Raw genomic sequence first — 24586 nt, 5'->3', positions numbered from 1 at the left:
TTTAAATGTGGATCCAAGATCGGTGATTGGTCGCGGCCTATATTTAAATTTGGCGCACAAATCTGTGATTGGTCGCGGGCAGCGTCCGCGACCAATCAGCACAGTAGTGTTTAACTTTGGCGGCAAGATCAGTGATTGGTCGCGGTCAAGACGGCGACCAATCACCGATTTGTGCGGCACATTTAAATAGCGGCCGCGACCAATTGGATGTCAGCGCCGCTCCCCGGTCCTCCCTTCACACCCTAGCCGCTGATGTCCCCACAGTATCCGCATGGTGTTACAAAGGTCCGGACATTTGTGTTAAAAATCGCTGATTGGTTGCTGGCGCGGCCCGCGACCAATCACCGATTTGGGCGCCAAATTTAAATATCCTCCGCGACCAATCACCCATCTTGGCTCCACATTTAAACACCGCTGTACTGATTGGTCGCGGACGCTATTTAAATGTGGCACAGCACAGCGGTGTTTAAATGTGGAGCCAAGATTGGTGATTGGTTGCGGTCGATATTTAAATTTGGCGCCCAAATCGGTGATTGGTCGCGGGCAGCGCCAGCGACCAATCAGCGATTTTTAACACAAATGTCCAGATCTTTGTAACACCATGCGGATACTGTGGGGACATCAGCGGCTAGGGTGTCAAGGGAGGACCGGGGAGCGGCGCAGCGGGTCGAGATACTTCTGCTGCGAGCAGTCGCTCATCTCCCGGCTTCTCGCAACGGAAGTATCCGACCAGGCAGCGGCGCTCCCCGGTCCTCACCAATACGATTAGCTGATTGGTCGCGCTCTCCGCACGCGACCAATCAGTGATCTTGGCGCTAAAGTTAAACACCGCTCTGCTGATTGGTCGCGGACGCTGCCCGCGACCAATCACCGATTTGGGCGCCACATTTAAATAGCGGCCGCGACCAATCAGCGAGCTTGGCGCCAAATTTAAACAACGCTCTGCTGATTGGACGCGGACGCCAGCCGCGACCAATCAGCGAGATTGGCGCCAAATTTAAACCCCGCTCTGCTGATTGATCGCGGTCGCCGTCCGCGACCAATCAGTAGTATTGGCGCCAAATTTAAACCCCGCTCTGCTGATTGGTCACAGTTGCCTTCCGCGACCAATCAGCGATTTTGACGCCAAATTTAAACACCGCTCTGCTGATTGGTCGCGGCCGGCGATTGCGACCAATCAGCATTATTGGCGCCAAATTTAAACCCCGCTCTGCTGATTGGTCGCGATGCCGGCCGCAACTAATCAACATTGTTGCCGCCAAATTTAAACACCGCTCTGCTGAATGGTCGAGGTCGTGACCAATCACCATTATTGGCGCCAAATTTAAACACCGCTTTGCTGATTGGTCGCGACCACAACCTATCAGCATTATTGGTGCAAAATTTAAACCCTGCTCTGCTGATTAGTCGCGACCGCCGGCCGTGACCAATCAGTGATATAGTTGCCAAATTTCAACACCGCTTTGCTGATTGGTCGCGGTTGCTGGCCGCGACCAGTCAGCGATTTTGGCGCCAAATTTAAACACCGCTCTGCTGATTGCGCCGGGTCTGCCGCATACATATTCTAGAATACCCGATGCGTTAGAATCGGGCCACCATCTAGGTTCATGAAATAATTTAAAAAAAAATTGACGTGGGGCTTCGCACTATATTTGTGTCCAGCCAGGTACAGCAGGCAGGAACGGGCTGCCCCCAACCACCAGCTGCCTATTTGTACCTGGCCGGACACAACAATATAGGGAAGCCCTTTTTTTCTTAATTATTTCATGAATTTCATGAAATAATTAAAAAAAAAAATACGTGGGGCTTCGCCCTATTTTTGTGTCCAGCCAGGTACAACTAGGCAGCTGGGGGCTGGAATCTGCAGCGCAGGGAGGCCCAAGCTTTCTGGGTCCCCCCAGCTGCAAATTGCAGTCCGCAGCCACCCCGGAAAATGGCGCATTCATAGAAACGCCATCTTCTGGCGCTGTACCCAACTCATCCAGGGCCCTGGTGCGGTGGCTCACTGGGTAATAAAGGGGTTAGGGCCAGCTTGGCATTATCAGCTGGCCCTAAGCCCGTAATTCATGGGGTCACGCCAATATTAGACATGACCACTATGAATTTCTAGTAAAGTATTTCAAAAAAACACAACACCCAGAAAAAGTCCTTTAATTGAAATAAACACACAATTCTTTATTGTTCTAAATTAAACCATACTTACCGTCACGCCCATTCCAGCTGAAGCCAACGATCTCCTGCAATAAAAGTAAAATAATAAAGCAACCTCATCCTTACCTTTCCATGGTTCCCACGACAGCTTCAGCTCTGCTACATCGAGATGACAGGCTGGACCGCAGCAGAACGCTGCCATCCAGCCTGTCATCCCGCAGACACTGAGAAGCGCAGGCTTGCTTGCGCTCCTCAGTGTCTGGCTGTGACGGCATCCAGATGAGCCGAGGTCATGTCCAATGAACTCAGCTCACCTCATGTACGTCACTGACAGCGTGGAAGAATTCTCCTGCACTCAGCGCTTCAGCGTGAGAATTCTCCCACGCTGTCAGTGACGTACATGAGGTCAGCTGAGTTCAATGTATATGAATGAGCTCACCTCATGCACGTCACTGACAGCGTGGGAAAATTCTCCTGCACTCAGCGCTTCAGCGTGAGAATTTTCCCACGCTGTCAGTGACGTGCATGAGGTGAGCTCATTCATGTTCAATGAACTCGGCTCACCTCATGCACGTCACTGACAGCGTGGGAAAATTCTCACGCTGAAGCGCTGAGTGCAGGAGAATTCTCCCACGCTGTCAGTGACGTGCATGAGGTGAGCCGAGTTCATTGTCGGCTCATCTGGATGCCGTCACAGCGAGACACTGAGGAGCGCAAGCATGCCTGCGCTTCTCAGTGTCTGCGGGATGACAGGCAGGCTGGATGGCAGCGTTCTGCTGCGGTCCAGCCTGTCATCTCGATGTAGCAGAGCTGAAGCTGTCCTGGGAACCATGGAAAGGTAAGGATGAGGTTGCTTTATTATTTTACTTTTATTGCAGGAGATCGTTGGCTTCAGCTGGAATGGGCGTGGTGGTAAGTATGGTTTAATTTAGAACAATAAAGGATTGTGTCTTTATTTCAATTAAAGGACTTTATTCTGGGTGTTTGTGTTTTCTTTTAACTTTGACTATGGGGTTAGTAATGGGGGTGTCTTATAGGCGCCTCTCCATTACTAACCTGGGCTTGATGTCAGGTGGCATTATAAGCTGACATCAACCCCAGCCCTATTACCCCACTGCCACAGCTACAGGGCAGTGGGAAGAGCGAGGCTAAGTGCCAGAATTGGCGCATCCTATGGATGCGCCATTTCTGGGGCGGCTGACGGCTGGTGTTTCTAGCCTGGGAGGGGGCCAATATTCATGGCACCCTTCCTGGGCTATTAATATCAGCCCCCAGCTGTCTGCCTAGCCTTTGCTAGCTATTAAAATAGGGGGGACCCCACGTCATTTTTTTTGGGGGGTGGTCCCCCATTTTAATAGCTAGTAAAGGCTAAGTATTCCGCTGGGGGCTGATATTAGTAGCCTGGGAAGCTCCGTGGGTATTACCCCCTTCCCAGGCTTCAAACATCTGCCCCAGCCGTCTGCTTAACCTCCGCTAGAGCCTAAAATTACGGGGAACCCCACGCCAATTTTTTTTTAAATAAATCCTTTATTTTAACACTAAATGACAAGTACAGTAATCAACACTATCACTGTACTTCTTATATATGTGACTGACATGTTTCTATCTATCTAATCTATGTGTGATGCTCTATTCCTTCTATTCTAAATTGTCGGGTACAGATGCTGAATTGCCGGCCGGCTTTTTTAAAGAGACAGTGCATGAAAACACTATTATTTTTTTTAATAAATCCTTTACACTAAATGACAAGTACAGTAAGCAACACTGTCACTGTACTTCATATATATGTGACTGACATGTTTCTATCTATCTAATCTATGTGTGATTCTCTATTCTTTCTATTCCAAATTGTCGGGTACCGCTGCTGAATTGCCGGCCGGCTTTTTTAAAGAGACGGTGCATGAAAACACTATTATTTTTTTTGATAAATCCTTTACACTAAATGACAAGTACAGTAAGCAACACTGTCACTGTGCTTCATATATATGTGGCTGACATGTTTCTATCTATCTAATCTATGTGTGAAGCTCTATTCTTTCGGTTCTAAATTGTGGGGTACCGGTGTATGCCGCTGCTGAATTGCCGGCTTTTCGTGTTTCACTGTGAGCACTGTTCCCATCGATTTGGGCAATCACTGTAATGCCACAACCACCATGGCTGTGGCATTACAGTGAGTGGCAGACAATCCCTGCATGATTGGTGCTCTAAATAGCGCCAGACATGCAGGACACGCTTTTGGTGCACGAACAGTTATCGAACATAACCTCGAACAGCCGAATTTTTTGCAAATCGTTCGGGTTCGTCGAACAACTCGAACACCGCCCAAAACAGCTCGAATTTGAGATTGGCGAACAGTTCTAGTCGAACACCGCTCATCTCTACTGTGCAGCCATGACAAGCATGAGCGTCTCACTGATGTAGGACTCCCTGCCTTAAGCTCTGACGCATCGAGCAGAGGATTGTGGGAGTCTGACGTCAGACGCTGAGGTCCGGGCGGGCTCTGTTTATATTCGCCGCATCCGAAACAACCCGATCTATAAAACTGTCACACTAGTTAACTCCTTCTGTGCACACCGTAATAAAAATAGATAAAAAACGGAGTAAAAAACTATGCTTTGTCATCATATCGCCAAACAAAAATAAAAAAGTTATAGCTCTCAGAATAAAGCTGTAATGCTCTCAGAATAAAGCGATGCAAAAAAAAAATTTTTTCTATAAAATTGTTTCATTGTGTAAAAGCGCCAAAACATAAAAAAATATACAGTAAGTGTAGTATCGCTGTAAGCGTACTGACCTGAAGAATAATGCTACCTTATCACTTTTACCACACGCAGAACGGCATAAAAAAACCCTCAAAAAACAATTCCTGAATTGTTGGTTTTTGTTAATTTTACCTCCCAAAAAACGGAATAGAAAGCTATCAAAAAATGTCACGTACCCAAAAATGGTACCAATAAAAATGTCAACTCGTCCCGCAAAAAACAAGCTATCACATGACTCTGTCGGCCGAAATATGGAAAAATTATAGCTCTCAAAATATGGCGATGCAAAAACTAGATTTTGCAAAAAAAGCGTCTCTTAGTGTGTGACAGCTGTCAGTCATAAAAACCCGATATAAATCTGATATCTCTGTAATCGCACCGACCCGAAGAATAAAGTAATCTCATCACTTATACCGCACGAGGTAAATAAAACCAATTCTTCACCAGCTACTGATTTGTTTATTATGTCTCCCAAAGATCGCAGTAAGGCTCTGCTCACATTTATCCTGCGCTCTGCGCTGAGCACTTACACCAGAGTTTCCGTGTAAATCTCTGAAATAGGTGATTCAGCCGGAACCCATGACGGAAGATTCCCTGTAATGAGGCAGATATAGGCCACTGTGGATGCCATCTGGCCTGTGATCCCACGGTGTCATTTTTTTTAGGCGTGCATAAAAGTGGGGTTGGCCACAGTTTTGCGCACTTCTGAAAAAAAGAACACCGCTAAACAGAGGCCAGATGGAGTCCAGAGTAACTCTGCTGCCTCATTATAGTGAATGGATCCTGCAGGGGTTTCATCTGAATTACATCACTTGGAAATTTAGATGGAAACCCCGATGTAAGTGCTCAGCCTAGAGCACCGGATAAATGTTACGTATGTTCCCAATAAAAGCTTCAACTCGGTCCTCAAAAAAAGCTAGTCCCCACTCAGGTCCGTCATCTGTTAAAAATATAAGGGACTTCCAAGTTACTGGTAGCAGAAAGGCTCTGGAAAAGCGAAATAGCCCTTGCCCCCCAAAAGAAATTCAGAAATTTTGTGCTCCCAAATCCAAATGCCTAATCTACAATAATTTGTTCTCCAATTGTCAAATAGCGCTCCGTCTCTCCCAGATCTCGCCGTATGGCTAAGCGGTACGATACAGCCACATATGGGGTATTGCCACTTTTAGAAGAAATTGTGTGACACATTTCGGCATCATTTTTACCCATTGCCCTGTGTGAAAATGTAAAATCTGAGGGTAAAACATTTTTTTGTGGTAAAAATACAATTATGTTTTCTTCACTGCCCAATGGTATAAATTTAAAAATTAAAAAATACTCACTACTTCCCTAGATGAATTCCTTGACAGGGGTAGTTTACAAAATGGGGTCACTTGTGGGGGTTTCTGCTGTTTCGGCATTTCAGCGACTCTTCAAATGTGACATGGTGTCTGCAACCTATCACAGCCAACATAGCGCTCCTTTCTCTTCCGAACCCTACCGTACACCAAAGCAGTGGTTTTCCCCCACATATGGGGTATCCGCGTACTCAGGAGAAATTGCACAACAAATTTCATGGTGCAATATCTCCTGTTATCCTTATGATAATGCAAAATTAGGGGATGAAAAACATTTTTTGTGGGAAAAATGTGAAAATGTTATTTTTACGGCTCAATATTATAAACTTCTGTGAAGCACCTGGGGGTGCAAGGTGCTCACCACACATCTAGATAAGTTCCCTAAGGGGTCTAGTTTCCAAAATGGTGTAATTTGTGGGGGGTTTCCACTGTTTAGGCACATCAGGGGCTCCCCAAATGCAACATGGCGTCCGCTAATTATTCAAGCAAATTTTACATTCAAAAAGTCAAATGGCGCTCCTTCCCTTCCAAACCCTGCCGTACACCCAAACAGTGATTTTCCTCCACATATGGGGTATCTGCGTGTTCAGGAGAAATTGCACAACAAATTTCATGGTGCAATTTATCCTATTAGCCTTATGATAATGCAAAATTAAGGGATGAAAAACGTTTTTATGGAAAAAAATTGAAAATTTTATTTTTACAGCTCAATATTATAAACTTCTGTGAAGCACCTTGGGGTTCAAGGTGCTCACCACACATCTAGATAAGTTCCCTAAGGGGTCTAGTTTCCAAAATGGTGTCACTTGTGGGGGATTTCCACTGTTTAGGCACATCAGGAGATCTCCAAACTGAACATGGCGTCTGCTAATTATTCAAACAAATTTTACATTCAAAAAGTCTAATGACGCTCCTTCCCTTCCGAACCCTGCAGTGTGCCCAAACAATGGTTTTCCCTCAAATATGGGGTATGAGCGCGCTAATGAGAAATTGCACTACAAATTGTGTATTCCATTTTTTCCTGTTACCCTTGTGAAAATAAAAAAATTGGGTCTAAAGTAACATTTTTGTGAAAAAAAGTTAAATGTTAATTGTTTTCTTCCATATTCCAAAAATTCCCGTGAAACACCTGAAGGGTTAATAAATTTCTTGAATGTTTTTTTGAGCACCTTGAAGGGTGCAGTTTTTAGAATGGTGTCACTTTTGGGTATTTTCTGTCATAAAGGCCCCTCAAAGTCACTTCAAATAAGATGTGGTCCCTAAAAAAATGTTTTTGTAAATTTTGTTGGCAAAATGAGAAATCGCTGGTCAACTTTTAACCCTTATAGCTTCCTAACAAAAAAAAATTTTGGTTTCAAAATTGTGCTTATGTAAAGTAGACATGTGGGAAATGTTATTTATTAACTATTTTGTGTGACATTCTCTCTGATTTAAGGGCATAAAATTTTAAATTTTGAAAATTGCAAAATTTTCAAAATTTTCGCCAAATTTCCGATTTTTTTTACAAATAAACGCAAGTGATATTGAAGAAATTTTACCACTATCATGAAGTACAATATGTCACGAAAAAACACTCTCAGAATCAGGGGAATCTGTTGAAGCGTTCCAGAATAATTACTTCATAAAGTGACAGTGGTCAGAATTGAAAAAATTGGCCTGGTCACGAAGGCAAAAACAGGCTCTGGCGCAAAGTGGTTAATTGATATGAACAGTGCATATGATCTCGTAGAACTGGAGTCAGGACGGGAAGATCAGGATAGGCATCGCTTCATGCTACACATTAGTGATACCAAGGTTGAAGCTGAAGTCACGTCGCTTTGGATACTTCTTGAGCTGGTCATCTGTCATGTTGGCTGTTGCTCGTCTGACTTACTTCGCTCAGTGACCCATGAGAGAAGGCGTAACATGAATAAGGACACTACTACTGGACACAGCTTACAGCAGGGAGCATACTTCACATTCTACCATCTGTGTTAGGACATGGAAGATTCACCATTTGGATTACTGGGTTGGTGGAAGGGTTTGCACGTTGCAGCTTCTCCAATCCAAAGATGAGTTTCCAATGGAATCTTACTGTTGTGGACTATGAGCCACCAACTTTAAATTAGACTTTACACTTGTTTATAGTTATTATTGCACGTTTGTGTATTTCTTTTTTGTCTTTCAGGTCCCAAGAAAGGCAGTGGACATCGTTGAAGGATATCACATCAAGATTGATTAATGTGAAATATAAAGATTTCAGAAGGGAGTGTCATGTTCCATGACTTGGGAATCTTACAGTATTGTATTGTATTGCAGCTGTTACATTCTCCCTCTCTCGCTGTTTGCCTCCCTACCTCCGATGTCAGCAACCCTTCCCTTCTTCCTCTTTCTGTGTCCACCATCTTAGAACCTCATGTCTTGCAGCTTTGGTTCAGAATAGTGTTTTTTACCTACTGCAGCTGTTACAGCTACTGCTAGTGTAATTGTACATATCTACAAGAATTAAGCTTGAAAATAAACCTTCTTCTGGAATCTTCATATGTGCCTCTGTAGCCAAGTCAAGCTATCTGATGAAATCTCTTTGTGTGAGAAATAGTACATAGAAACAGCCACAGAAACAGCATCTCAAGCGCCCTACACTCGCAGCCTAGTTATGGAGTCAGAATAAGTTATGCAGAATTATTAGGCAGCTTGTTTTCCTCAGGCAAAATAGGCCAAAACGAGATTTAACTGACTCATTTGAAAAGTCTGAAAAGTCAAAAATTGTTAAGTTTTACAGAGGGATGCAGCACACTTGCTATGATATTGGGCTGAAAAAAAAGCAAATTAATTACCAAAGATTTGAGAAGAATCAAATGTAAAGTGAGCAGAAACCAATTATCCTCCAGTGTTATCATGTTCCAGAACTGCAACCTCCCTGGAGTGCCCAAAAGTTCAAGAAGTTTCAGTGCTCAGAAACATGGCCAAGGTAAGGAGAGTCTCGACGGTCCAGATGGATGAGGCCATGCCTGGATCTGTAATGGGAATAGACTTTCCCTTTGACTCAGATGCCAGCAAGGGAGGTACTACTACGGGCTGCTATAATTAAAGCTGAGCTAGTTGGACCTTTTTGGATTGAAGATGAGCTCAAAATCATCTCCCAAATCTACTGCCAGTTTTTATTTATTTATTTTACTCACTTATATAGCGCCATTAATTTCACAGCACTTTACAGACACCATCATCTATTTTTGGAGTGTGAGATGAAACACAAGCAAACACAGGGATAAAATACAAACTCTTTGCAAATGTCCTTGGTAGGATTTGAACCCAGCACAGCAAAGCAATCGTGCTAACCACTGAGCCACTGTCCTGTCCTTTAGTTGACACTTTTTTTCAAACAGTGGTATAGGAAAAAGCCTGTATCTTTCAAGAATACCATGATTTTTATGCATGACAATGCTCCATCGCATGCACCGAAGTACTCCACTGCTTGGCTAGCCAGTAAAAGTCCTAAAGATGAAAGAATAATGATATTCCTTCCTTACCTGACCTAAACCCTATTGAGAACTCTTGGGCTCTTCTTAAATGGGAGATTCACGGTAAAAGAAAACAGTACACCTCTCAGAACTGTGTCTGGGAGGCTGTGGTTGGTGCTGCCTAAAAATTTGATCGTCAACAACAGATTAAGAAACTGACATACTCGATGGATGGAAGGCTTATGACTGTTAAAGAAAAGTAGGGTGGCTATATTGGTCACTGATTCACTGAATTTTTATGAAATGTCAGAAAAATATTTAGATTTGAGAGTCCTCAGTGGTTGATACCTTTTAATGGCTAACTGAAAAGGTATCAACCACTGAGGACTCTCAAATCTAAATATTTTTCTATCTACTGGCTAACACGGTAGAAGAATATATATTTTCCCTATATGAAATGTCAGAAATGTTTTTTGTATATTTTGAGTTGTTTGGTTATTATTCTCACTTTAACAGTTGATAATAAACAATTGAGATGGTAAAATTTACATTTTTCATTTAGTTGCATAATAATTAACTAACAGTTTCCCACTAATTATGCAAACATGAATATTCTCCTGAAAAAGAAAAAACATCACTTTTACTTTCTTAAATATTCAGATTTCAGGTTTATTAACCTTTTGGATTAACCGACAGCAAAAATACAAATTGCCTCATAATTGTGCACACAATGTAGAGACCACCGATAAGAGTGACCAATGGTCAAAAGTCAAAACCCTTTATGTACAGGGTTATATACTGCATATCAGGGGCAGACATATTATTGGGGCCCAGGAGGTAAGGGGGCACTTTGAAAACATGTGGAATTGTTCAATGTGATGAGCTATTGAACTGCAAAGGGCCCAAATATTTTCTTAGTCCTGTTTGTGGTGTAAAAAATAACAACTAATACTTACATAACTTGTTTACTCTTTATCAATGCCTTTTTTATTAGCTGCTAATTTAGGGCTAATGTGTTGCCATATGTCTCCTGCCCAATGTAACATTAAGTGACCCTATGTGGTTAATGGTTTCTGTTTGTGGATTAAATAGGATTTAAGGATTTTCAACACATAGGAAGAGGGTGGTTTAGCTGGGCCAAGTGCCATAACATTTCTAAATAGAGGGCACATAGCAAACCTCCACAGAAGTGGTAAATAATTTAGGTAGATTCTCTTGTCCATGTTGTTTGTTGGGGATAATGCTGCTCATTCTAGGAAATCATTAAAGATCAATAATGGGATCGTTATCAGAGTGACGCCCTCAATGTACAGCCAATGCTGCAGAATTACCACTTAATCCGACTATAATAGCAACAGCCTGAGACTTTTTTAATGGGTGTCAGGAAGATTGATTGGCTTAAGCCAAAGGTTACCAAAGCAAATGGTGACCCAGGCCACTAATGCACTTGTAACTCCTCAAACACTTTAATGCTGGTTAAACAGAAAATGCCCTCCAAACCACATGGATTCTCTTCCGCTGTCTATTTTAAAGTATTGGTGAGTCAGAAAGAACTTTGTACAAATGGCAACATTAAAATGTTCTCCTGTTCCAGAAGGAAATATACAGAAACATCTATACTTTTACTGCTTAGGGAAGATACAGCATTGAAACCACAAAACCACACTTTAACTTTGGAGATTCTACATTTTTTCCTCTTACATTCACTTGTTAGGTAATTAAATAGAAAGGTTACTTGTCAAATCAACATAGTTATAAAATATGTATATGACGCACCCCTGGGCCTACTTGGTGTAGCGTTGCGCACGCGGGGACTACCCGGAGCCGGGCCTGTTGGGGGTAGTAGTCTCGTGGTGGTGACCCGGTCCGTGCCCAGGGAGTCAGACTAAGTGGCGGTATATTAGCAGTAGATGTAGGACGACTACGCCACCCGTTGAATGCAGCTATGGAGCTGCCGCTGCAGGGCAGACCGCTGAGGCCGGTGGTAGGATAGTGCAGCGTAGATGGTATAACCCCCAACGGGAGGGGTATGGCCTCAGGGCAGCCGACGTGGATGATGGGGGTAGCAGGAACCACTCAGAGACGATGCGGTGTAGTTCAGGGTCTTTACTGGTGACAAAGATAGACCCTCCCGGAGTACTGGCTAGCGGTCGGGGCCTGGTCAGTCCTTGAGCAGATGGGATCCCCCTTGGCCAGGCGGAGTTGTAGGCCTCCCCAACTAATTGTACTCTTCTGGCTTCCTTGCTAGAGGCGGGTAAAGGTAGCCCACGTCCCTGAGTGTACCGTGTGGTGCTCACCCGTATGGCCGGTGACTCGGGGCCTTCTAGTGGCTTCCACTCCACGACGGCGGTGCTGGTCCCATGCGTGTGACCGTGCCTTCGGGTTTCTTGGCCAGAGGACCTGAAATCCCCTGCCGGGCGGTTTCTGCTGCTGGGTCTGGGTTAATCCCCACAGCCTCGGACTCCGGGTCCGGTGGTAACTCTTCAATCAGGGCGAGCTCTTCAGCTGCCAGTCCCTGATTCCTTTTAGCACTGCTCCCACAGAGCTCCTGATCTCTCTTTCCTATAGCTGCTTCTCTTCTTCTCAACTCTTCTTCTCCCTAACCCTGCCTCAGCCCCAGCTTTATATAGGGGAAGTTCTTCCCCTCCCAGGACTGGGCAGGAGGTGTGGCATGCATAGGATTCCTGACCAAGAGACCTCCCACCTGCTCTCAGACATAACATTGCTATTACTGTGGAGACCAGACCCCTGGGGTGCCACATTCCCCCCTAGTGAAAGTTAGTACTCCGGGACTAAACATATTTTTGTAACATAACAAATTACAAACAGAAACAACGCAATAAAGAAAAACATTAGGATGGTCACGGCGTGTCCGCAACCGGGTGTAACTTTTGAGGAAAACAAGGGTGTCCATTTCACCAACACAGGGAGACGTAACCAGGTAGGGGTCTGTCCTGCCCCGAGTCCTTAACAGTCTTTCAGTCCGTCCTGGGTTACGCTCCAACTATATGCACAAAGGATTCCCGGTAAATCCACCAAAGACTCCTATAAATAACTAGAAACACATAATTATACACAAGCAACAATAAACAGGTAAACATTAATAAAATAGCTTGAACATTTAGATCCTCCACCGTATGGGCAGCTGGCCTCTAGTGACCCTAGTGGACCTACGGAGCTGGCTGACTGGTCCTGAGCTACAGGGTATAGGAGCTGTCAAGGGTAAACTGGGCAGCCGTCTACGGACTCTTTGGCTCACTAGGGGTATGGCAGGCTCACTATAAGCAGAGGGTTGATTCTCCTGGTCTGCTTGTGTGGGGTCTTCTGCCTCCTGGACCGGCTGTTCTTCCAGCTCTACCTGTGTCTCCGTAGGCACTTGGGATGCTGGTTGGAGGAACGTGAGGACAGGTACCACAACAGCACCATTGACTTGAGTCCAAGACCGAGGGAAGTCTCCGAGCACAGTACTAACCATATCTTCCCTTTCCTCTACGGGTCGAGGGTCTTCTTGTTCCTCTTCAGGGTTCCGTAGCTGTTCGGGACACTTCTTCAGGTGATCCCGGGATACAATGGCTGTGGTTTCCCCTCCGTCTTTACTGATTGTACAGATCTTTGGGTTGTCGTGGCTTGAGGGCAGTACGGTGTACGGGTCCTTCTCCCACTGGTCGTCCAACTTGTGGAGCCGTCTTTTCCTCTTCAAGACCTGCTCTCCGGGCACCAGGGGAACAGCGGGAGCATACTGGTTGTAAGTTTTCTCCTGTCTTTCCCTAGCTTGACAGAGACTTCGCTCCACGCTCTCCTGTACTTTCCGGTACTGCTGCTGCCTCTCTGTGTCCCAGTCTGCTTCTGGTGAAGTGTCCTCGGGTGTCAGGACTCCCATCTCCAGATCAACAGGAAGCTTACCAGGTCTCTCCCTCATTAGGTAAGCCGGGGTACAGTTGGTGGAACCTACAGGGATGTGGTTGTATAGGTCCACCAGGTCGGGCAGCTTTTCAGGCCACAGACTACGTTCTTCCAGGGGCAATGTTTTCAGAAGATCTATCACCACCTGGTTCATTTTCTCACAAAGTCCATTAGTCTGCGGGTGATAGGGTGTTGTTCTTATCTTCCGGCAGCCATACAGGGTGCAGAACTCCTGGAAGACTTCCGCTTCAAAGGCAGGCCCCTGGTCCGTCAGCACCTGCTCCGGGTATCCGTGCGGACGGCAGAAGTGCTGCTGGAAGGCTCTAGCTGCTGTTTGAGCCGTTAAGTCCTTGACGGGGACGACAACCAAGAACCGGGAGTAGTGATCCACGATGGTTAACGCGTAGACGTAGCCACTTCTGCTTGGGGTCAGTTTTACATGATCCAAGGCTACCAGTTCCAACGGCTGTCTGGTGATGATGGACTGCAGGGGAGTCTTCTGGCTGGCACGGTCCCTCCTTCTTAGGTTGCATGGGCCACAGTCTCTGCACCACCTCTCGATGGTTCCTCTCATGCCTACCCAATGGAACCGCCAGCACAGCAGGAACTCCAGCTTCTTCCATCCGAAGTGCCCAGCTCCGTCGTGGTATGCCTCCATCACCATAGCTGCGTCTCTTCTTGGCACCACTACTTGCCAGATTAGTTCATGCGTCCGGGAGTTAACCATTCTGCGGCACAACTTCCCCTTGTAAAGGAACAGTCGACTCTTCTCAGCCCACAGTTGCTTGGCTTCCTCCGGAGCGTCTGGGTCAAGGCGTGCATCTGGCCGAGTCAGCATCTCCTTTACCAGTCGGACGGCAGGGTCACTGTCTTGCGTCTCCGCCCAGTTGTAATGAGGTAATGGGTTGAACGTAGCGGATTGCTTACTCCTTACACGGTGGGAATACTGGATAGTCCCATGACGGTGGAACGCGGGGAGTTCAACTTCTTCCAGTTCCTCTGAATCTTCCCCTACGTCCGGTAGGTTCGGCATCCTGGACAGGGCGTCCACGTTGGTATTGGAGCGTCCTGCCCGGTATTTGATTGTAAACTCATAGTTGGACAAGCGGGCCATCCATCTCTGCTCTAGGGCACCGAGTCTTGCCGTGTCCAGGTGTGTCAACGGGTTGTTATCCGTGTACACGGTGAACCGGGAAGCAGCAAGGTAGTGCTTAAAGCGTTCGGTGACTGCCCACACCACTGCCAGGAACTCTAGCTTAAATGAGCTGTAGTTCTCAGGGTTTCTTTCGGTGGGTCGCAGTTTTCGGCTGGCGTAAGCAATTACCCGTTCCTTCCCCTGCTGGATCTGGGACAGTACGGCTTCTAGCCCGATGTTACTGGCGTCGGTGTAGAGGATAAAGGGCTGGCTATAATCAGGGTACGCCAGGATTTCATCCCCCATGAGGGCCATCTTCAGCTGGCGGAAGGACTCTTCTTCCAGCTTCTCCCATCTGAAGGGTGGCTTCTGGTTCTTGGCCTTCCTGGACTGGCCTATCAGGAGGTCCTGCATAGGAGCTGCCTTTTTGGTGAAACCGGGAATGAACCTTCGGTAGTAGCCTACCAACCCGAGGAACTGCCTCACTTCCTTTACGCTGGAGGGGCTTGGCCATTCCTTAATTGCGGTGATCTTATCAGGGTCAGGAGCCACTCCGTCAGCACTCACCACGTGTCCCAGGTACTGCACCTTTGGCTTCAGGAGGTGAGGCTTGGAGGGTTTCACCTTTAGGCCGTAACTTGCCAGAGCTTCGAACACTTCCGCCAGGTGTTTCAGGTGGTCCTCGTAGGTCTTGGAATAGACGATGACATCGTCCAGGTATAACAGGACCGTCTCAAAGTTCCGGTGTCCCAGACAGCACTCCATCAATCGCTGGAAGGTTCCTGGTGCGTTGCAGAGTCCAAACGGCATGCAGGTAAACTCGCTAAGTCCCATCGGGGTGGTGAATGCGGTCTTCTCCCGATCCGCCTCTGCTACAGGAACCTGCCAGTACCCGCTAGTGAGATCCAAGGTGGAGAAGAAGTTAGCAGATTTTAAAGCAGCCAAAGACTCCTCTATTCTTGGTAAGGGGTACGCATCTTTGTGTGTGATACGGTTAATTTTCCGGTAATCTACACACATTCTCATGGTGTTGTCTTTCTTTTTGACCAAGACTAGTGGAGCTGCCCAGGGGCTACAGCTATCCCTGATTACCCCAGCCTCCTTCATGTCTCTAAGCATCCCCTTGGCGTGTTGGTAGTGTGCAGGGGGTACGGGCCGATACCTCTCTTTTATGGGAGGATGGTCTCCTGTGGGGATGTGGTGTTCTACCCCCTTGACTCGCCCGAAGTCTAACGGGTGTTTACTAAACACTCTCTCGTACTCTTGAACCACCCGGTAGACTCCCTGTTTCTGGTGGGAGGGAGTGGAGTCAGTACCCAAATGTAGTTGCTGACACCAATCCTCCATTATTTTCGTAGAGCCGTTACCTTCCTCCGGGTGAGATGGAGGCAAGGGTTCCACAGACTGTATAGAATTTTGGTTGATAGTATATAATTTGGCTAGCATAGCATACCGGGGCAGGTATACTTCCCTTTTCCCAATATTTATTATGCGAACGGGTACCCTCCCATGGCGTACATCAACTACCCCCCGTGCTGTCAAAATGGTGGGCCTACTGTCTGAGTAGACTGGTTCTACCATGGCCTGGTAATCTCTACCTCTCAGACCAATAGCTGCCCGGCACCAAATCATCATTTCACTTTTCGGGGGCATGGCAATAGGGAAAGGGTCACACATTCTTACGCTACCAATCTCACCACCGGAGAGTTCCACCTGTTGCCGTCGCATCAGTGCCCGGATCTCTTTCTGGAGCACTCGCTGCTGGCCGGAGCTGGTGTTCTTGGCAACCTGCTGTAAAATGAAAATCACCTCTGCAAGACAATTTTCAATCACATTAGTTCCTAGAGTTATCTTTGGGTGACTCTCGCGCTTGTCAATGTCCACAATGATCAGTCCCTGTGCTGCCAGTTCGACTCTACCGATTTTAATGGTCATTTCTTTAAATCCGATCTGCGGCACGGGTTGACCATTGCTGGCAATGATACTCAAGTCATCGTCAGGGTAGCGGGTTATATCCGAGTCATTCCAGTACTGCTTGAAGAGCACGTACGGGATGGTGGTGACCTGTGACCCGGTGTCCAGTAGGGCACTCATAGGAATGCCATCCAGTACCACAGGCAAGACCGGACGTCCTCCCACATATTTGTCGCGCCAGCTCGATGGGCCTGGTGATCTTTTTCCTGGGGGTTGGCCCTCTACCCCAGGTTGTGCCAGTTTAAAGGACAGTACCTTGCCATATGTCTGGGTTGATTGCAGCGGCGGCAGATGGGTTGTCCGTCCTCATTGTATCGGTCGCTGGGTCTTCCTCTGGCCGGTGGGGTCCTCCTTGGTCGACGCCATGGGATGTCCTCCGGTCCGGATGCCAGCTGGATCTTCCCTGGAGTGGAAACCTGTAAAGACTGCACAGTTCGGGTTAGCGCAGCAATGCTTTTAGCTAGCTCTTGGACCTGATGGTGCAGGTCTGGAGCCGGGTCATTGTTCAAAGCCTGCGCATCAGCCCCCACAGGCCCTGCCGACAAGGGCGCCGCCTCCTGGTGGTAAGTGATAGCTGGGCGCCTGTGGGTCACAACGCCACCCGGTGCCGGTTCTCGGAGCACCCGGATGGCTCTGTCCTTGAACTGTGCAAAGTCCAGATGAGGATCCTGTAAGGCTATGGCCCGCAACTGGGTTCGGTGGACATTGCAATATAGTCCCTCTATAAATTGTTCGGTCAACAGCCTGTCCTCGTTTCCCACGCTGTCGGGGTCGGTCTGCTTAATGGCTCTCAGGGCCTCTTGTAGGTTTAGTGCATAGTCCCTTATACTCTCATGTGCTCGCTGCTTGCACCCATAGAATTTAAGCTTAATCTCGGCTGAGGTGCGGGTATCAAAGGTGTCCCTCAGCCGGGTTAGTATCCCCGCGACAGTCCTCCTCCCAGGTGGCCAGGACTTTACCTCCCTTTGGGCTGCCCCGGTTAGTTGGGCCACCAGGATGCTCACTTTTTGCTCTTCTGTGAGGGGGTACACCTGGAAGAGGCTATCCAGCTTTTCTCTAAAGTCATTCAGGGTATGTGACTCCCCTGAGTATTGGGGTAGCCAGGCTGCTCCCGGGATATAGGGCATGGTAAAAGGCATGACTGCAGCAGCGGTGGCGCTGGCGGGGGTTGAGGCAGTGAAGCTCTCCTCCGTATCCGACATCTTTCTCCCCCCCCCTAGTGGACCGTGGCCTACCTTGCGATGATCCTCTTCCGTAGGCCGCGGCTCCGCAGTGGATCGTCAGGGTTGAGGACCTTCCGTCGCGCTCCTGTGACGTCGGCGTCTGCTGGGCTCCTTCCAGGACCTTACGCAACGTCCGGACGTGAGGCGGGGCTTCAATTCTCGCGCGCTTTCGGAGTCCACGCCCCTCTTCTTCCCGCGCGGCGTCTTCAAGATGGCGTCCAACGGCGGGAAAACTCCACGGATGGCGGGAAGAAGGCAGAAGATGGCGCCGGATGCCGGGAAAACTTCGCGGATGGCGGGAAGAAGGTAGAAGATGGCGCCGGATGGCGGGAAACCTCCACGGATGTCGGGAATCTTCACCACTGGTAAGTTTGAACAGTCTTTTTCAGGCACGCAGTACCCGGTGGTTGCGGGCACGTAATCCTGCCGACTACGCCAAAAGTTGACGCACCCCTGGGCCTACTTGGTGTAGCGTTGCGCACGCGGGGACTACCCGGAGCCGGGCCTGTTGGGGGTAGTAGTCTCGTGGTGGTGACCCGGTCCGTCCCCAGGGAGTCAGACTAAGTGGCGGTATATTAGCAGTAGATGTAGGACGACTACGCCACCCGTTGAATGCAGCTATGGAGCTGCCGCTGCAGGGCAGACCGCTGAGGCCGGTGGTAGGATAGTGCAGCGTAGATGGTATAACCCCCAACGGGAGGGGTATGGCCTCAGGGCAGCCGACGTGGATGATGGGGGTAGCAGGAACCACTCAGAGACGATGCGGTGTAGTTCAGGGTCTTTACTGGTGACAAAGATAGACCCTCCCGGAGTACTGGCTAGCGGTCGGGGCCTGGTCAGTCCTTGAGCAGATGGGATCCCCCTTGGCCAGGCGGAGTTGTAGGCCTCCCCAACTAATTGTACTCTTCTGGCTTCCTTGCTAGAGGCGGGTAAAGGTAGCCCACGTCCCTGAGTGTACCGTGTGGTGCTCACCCGTATGGCCGGTGACTCGGGGCCTTCTAGTGGCTTCCGCTCCACGACGGCGGTGCTGGTCCCACGCGTGTGACCGTGCCTTCGGGTTTCTTGGCCAGAGGACCTGAAATCCCATGCCGGGCGGTTTCTGCTGCTGGGTCTGGGTTAATCCCCACAGCCTCGGACTCCGGGTCCGGTGGTAACTCTTCAATCAGGGCGAGCTCTTCAGCTGCCAGCCCCTGATTCCTTTTAGCACTGCTCCCACAGAGCTCCTGATCTCTCTTTCCTATAGCTGCTTCTCTTCTTCTCAACTCTTCTTCTCCCTAACCCTGCCTCAGCCCCAGCTTTATATAGGGGAAGTTCTTCCCCTCCCAGGACTGGGCAGGAGGTGTGGCATGCATAGGATTCCTGACCAAGAGACCTCCCACCTGCTCTCAGACATAACATTGCTATTACTGTGGAGACCAGACCCCTGGGGTGCCACATATAATTTAGGGAATTTTGTGAAATCTGGGTTATGTTTGTTCTACAGTATACTCATTCATCAAGCATTCTGTGTCTGATTTCCGGTGTAAAACTGTACAAAAGTTTTGGTCAATTTGTAAATGTGCAATCGTTTTACAACTTTTGGCATCTTCTTACCAGCTTTTTAATAACTGGGTCGAGCATGGCTGCGCGGCCAACAAATTCATCACAAAAAGGGTCTTAAATCATGACTGAAATGTGCTCTAGTACACAACTAGAGTTTATTTCTTACGGTAACACACAGCAGCTGAAAAATGTGACAATCATTAAGCGATGCATGTCTCTTAACCCCTTTCATTTTTAGGTTTTCATTTTTACCTCTTGTGTTCCAATAGCTATAACTTTTTTTATTTTCTCATAGACATAGCCATTTAAGAGCTTGGTTTTTGCAGGACGAGTTGTAGTTTTGCATAACATTATTAAGTTTACCATACAATGTGCTGGAAAATTGGAAAATAATTACAAGTATGGTGAAATTATGAAAAAAAAACACCTGCAATATTTCCATTGTTTTTTGGGTTTTGTATTACTGCTTTCGTTCTGTGGTAAAAATTACCAGCAATAAGATTCTCCAGGTCAGTACAATTACTACAATACCAAACGTGTAAATTTTTTTCCCATTTAACTGGTAAAAAAAAAATTCTTAAATTTGCAAAAAATAAATTCTTTGTGTTGCCATTTTCTGAGACCCAGAACTTTTTAATTTTTACATATATTTTGCTGTCTGAGAGATTGATTTTTGTGCTCTAAGCGCATGTTTTTATTTATAACATTTGTTTGCTTTTCATTGTATTTTTTTTGGGACGTGTGGAGATCGAATTATGGCAATTCTGACATTTTGATTTTTTTTTTCTTTGTGACATTTAACATAAGGTTTAAATTGCTTTATATTTTGATAGATAGGACTGTTTTGGACACTGATATCAGATAGAAAATAAACATAACAATATTTTTAGTTTCTTTATTTTTGAAGGGGGAGAAAAAGGTTGTGATTTATTCTTAAAGGGAACCTGTCACCAGTTTTTTGGCTCATAAACCCTACCCATCACCTTTAAGATCATAAGATTGGGGTTCCTGCAACCCCTTTATATCGTCAGATGTGCCCTTGCATACCTCAGAAAAAGTGGTTTATACTTGTCTCATGCTGTATGCAAATTGCGCTGTCTGGTCTATTGGGTGTCTCCACATTGTGATCAGCGCCGCCCCGGTCCCTTCAAACGCTGACTCTTCTAAGTGCATGTAAGTGAATGACATCTCTCCGTCATCCATATAGTGCCCAAAGTGTCGCACCTGCTCAGTGAAATCACTAGTTGTTCAATAGGGCACAGTGAGGTGCTCCTACGCAGTTCTCCGATTCTACTGCGCAGGCGCAAGACGTCAGGCACCACTTGGATGACTGAGAGACATCATCCACTTACATGCACTTAGAAGAGGCAATGTTTGAAGGGACCTGGATGGCGTTTGAATGAACTGGGGTGCCACTGATCACAATGTTGAGACACCCATTGGACCGAAACATGCAATTTACATTTAGCGCGGGACAAGAATAAAACACTTTTTCTGAGGTATGAAGGGACGTATCTGAGGACATAAAACGTTTGCAGAAACCCCATTCTTATGATGTTAGAGGTGATCAACAAGGTTGATAAGGTGACTGGTTCCCTTTAAATATATATATATTTTATATTTTTTTAAAATTTTTACTTTAATTTTAAATCCCCTCAAGTGACTTGAACCTGCAATTGAGAGATCACGTATGTTATATACTGCATTACTGCTGTATTGCAGTATATAGAGAAATTGTGGTTCTCCTGTGAAGCTCAGTCTGTGGCTGAACTTCACAGTAGGAATGACATGGCAGATACGGGGTCTTCAGCAAATCCCCATCTTTCATGGTAACCTATCGGTTCACCTCGCGAGGGGCGCTGCACATGTGTTTAAATTTAAATGCCACTGTCAGAAATTGATAGCGGCATTTAAGCAAACTGCAGCAATTGGATTTGACAGATGTATGCAACTACATGGAAATACTGTTGATTAGGTTTTGGGGCATGCGCTCAGCAGACAATTTCTAGACCTTAATTGTGCCATTATTACAACACCAGACATGATGGAATGAAATCCATCTTTTCCACATACTCCTAAGTTTATAGCTGAGCATTGCTAAATGTAAAAGAAAACAACTCAGAGACTTTATTATTATGTCTTATATTGATCAGTTTTGCTCTCTCCATGAAAAAAGGCCTCATTCAGACATCCGTGATTATTCACGTCCGCAGCCAACGGTGCAAATGTCATCAGTGTTTGATCAGTGTGTCAGTTTTTACCATCAGCGCTTCATCAGTGATTTTCATGTATGAAAAAAATAAATTACAAGGCTTGCCCTATCCAGTACAAGGTTAATCACGGACAGCACATGGATGCTATCCAAGTGCTGTTTGTGATTTTCACAGGCCTATAGACTTGTATGGGTAATTATGATCCTTGAATCCAATAATAAACATACATATCTCCGTGATTTTTCCTGGTAAACAGAGTCCCCATAAAACATTGGCATGTGAATAGCATCATAGACTTTAATGGGTACATGTGAGGTCTAAGAGAAAGCTATTTAACACCACAATGTGCTCTTGTCTGACTCCACTGGTGTGTTGGAATCTGATGCCATAGTCTGTATATGAGGCCTAATGTCTACCTCCTGGGTACACATTACTTGGAATATAGAAAGGATTTATGTACGTATCTGAAAGAAAGATTTATGTGCAATAATTATATGTGTAATTATAATTCATGTCCTGTATATTGTAAGAGAAATGACAAAACCCCTTTCTGGGATATAGCCACTGATATTTCTAGAAAACCTTGTCTGGACATACATTTTCTCTTTTGACGTACAAAGCAGTGTAAGTAATAATATGGATACATATCTCTATTAGAAAGTGTAGTGATGGGCATTAAAATAGCTAAGTCTACCATAGAGAAAGCTGTTCTTTTCTGGATCAAAATCAGGGTCTTGAGCATGGAATCCTTCTCATTGATGTCCAAATGGTATATTAGGGCATAAGGTCAGGTGTTACCCTCATAAGACAACTCCTTTAAGATTTGGTTGTAATCCATTTCCAGAATATGTAGTTTGAAATTGTTTCTGTGTTTAGCATTATTTTAAAAATAGAGCTGATGTCTCCCTTTATTAATGATACTCTGTAAATCTGGCTTACTCTTTAAATGAATCATTAGCACAAACTAAGATCAACATTCGCGGTCTGAAGGCAGACCTCGATGTCTAGACCTGCCGCTCGTCTCCTGACCCAAACCCAACAGCTCATAAATGCCTATTAGCCCTCATTCTGATGTCTGATTTTCACGTATGAGTGCTATCTCTGTTTTTCACGGACCACACTCCAATTAAAATCCGATCAAACACTGATCAGAGTCTGATCAAAATAATCGGTCTGCTTTTTCTCATATGTGAGAAAAATGGACATCTGAATGAGGCATTAGACTGTTGAGTTTGGGTCAAGACACTCGCGGCCAATCAAGATATTATGGTTTGTACATAGACCGTAAATTGTGGATGTGTGAAACTGATCTAACAGGACTGTTAACATGATCCTTATTATAATTTGTAAAGTGCTGCGGAATATGTTGGCGCTATAAAAATAAAAACTTATTATTATTATTATTGGAGGAAAGTCAATGGTAAGTCCTCTTTAAGACGTCCTTGTTTCATTTATGTGTTATATCCGTTAATTCCATGGATACACGTACGTATTATAATATATGGTGCTGTTCACATATCTGTGTTTTTCATGGACAATGTGTTAGAGCAAAACACATAGAGACATTTCCGTTTTTTGACAGGGGCCCATATAAGTCTATGGGTCCATGAAAAACTCGTACAGCTCACGGAGGGGTAATTTTATTTACTTCTCCTTTGGTTAAAAACACTGATGAGACACTGATGGTAAAAATGCATGAACCATACAGTGATGTCACACTGAGTATAAAAATGGACAAGCGGTACTGTGGTGCCCCTGCGGGTTCAGTCACTTCAGAGGTACTGCATCTCACCCAGAGGTGTGGTATCTCACTCTCAGGTAAGGATGGAGTACTGCCCGGGACCCAAACACCTGCATCCAACACTACACCACTCCAGACCAGCAGGAGGGGCAAGATGCACTGATCCTCTGCTGAGCCCTGTCCCTGGCTGGAGTGGGGGGAACCAAGAGAGGGGGAACCATGTAGTGGGTGTGGGTGGAGGAAGCAGATTAGGGGAGCACTTGAAAAGGAGGATATAAAAAGGAGAAGCCATCTTGGGAGTTCACTTCAGTTAGAGGAGGAGAGTGTGTGGAGCAGGAGCTCAGCAGGAGCTCTGCTCAGGAGGAGGGCCTAGTGAGAGAGGCCCAGGACAGACTGAAGAGAGGAGAGGAGTGAGAAGAAAGGCTCTAGTAAGACAGAAAGGATCCCAGAGGCACGGGCAGTGCAGATGCCACCCGTGCACACGAACCCACCAGGAGTGGAAGGATTATGTCGCAGAGAGGGGACCGGCCCCTAAACTAGCAGAGTTCTTCAAGTCTCAACTAGATAACCGGAGGGTGCAGCATTTCAAGTGCTGCAGCCAAAAGCCACATCTAAATCTCCATAAAGGTGGCCATAGAGGACCCAGGGGACAGAGAAGACGTTGCCCAACAAGGTCCGCGGTCACTGGCTTGGGACACTGGGTGTGAGGTGCAGGGAGATGGCCAGAAGGAACACACAGAACGGGGTCCAGCTAAGTAAGCTGGAATTGATTGAGGGTTTGCTGAACCCCTCCCTGAGTAAGCACAGGACGACGTGGGAAGTTACCCTGGCCCTGGTAACTTGGAGTCTAAAAATCGTGAGTAAAACCCTGAAGACTGCACCCCACTGTCTCTGCGAATTATTACTGCGCCATCATCCCCTGCACCACTCTACGCACCTACTTCATCTATAACATTCATGCAACGCCCAGGAGCTAAACTTTACCTGTGCAGAGGTAAACCAACTCTGCTGCACTAACATCAGCTCCAGAGGACCTGCTCTGCAGCGGCGGCTCCATATAGCCGCATACCACAGGTGGTGTCACGGAATTTATATAAAAACTATAAATCCCCTGTAAATAACCCCTTTTATTGACCGCCCTGGGTCACGGACCGGGTCACTGCCA

Source organism: Phyllobates terribilis, unplaced genomic scaffold (genome assembly GCF_046119375.1).
Source record: "Phyllobates terribilis strain yellow unplaced genomic scaffold, ASM4611937v1 Scaffold_2__4_contigs__length_985480577, whole genome shotgun sequence".
Taxonomy (NCBI): Eukaryota; Metazoa; Chordata; class Amphibia; order Anura; family Dendrobatidae; genus Phyllobates; species Phyllobates terribilis.
Note: the sequence above shows the minus strand (reverse complement) of the source record.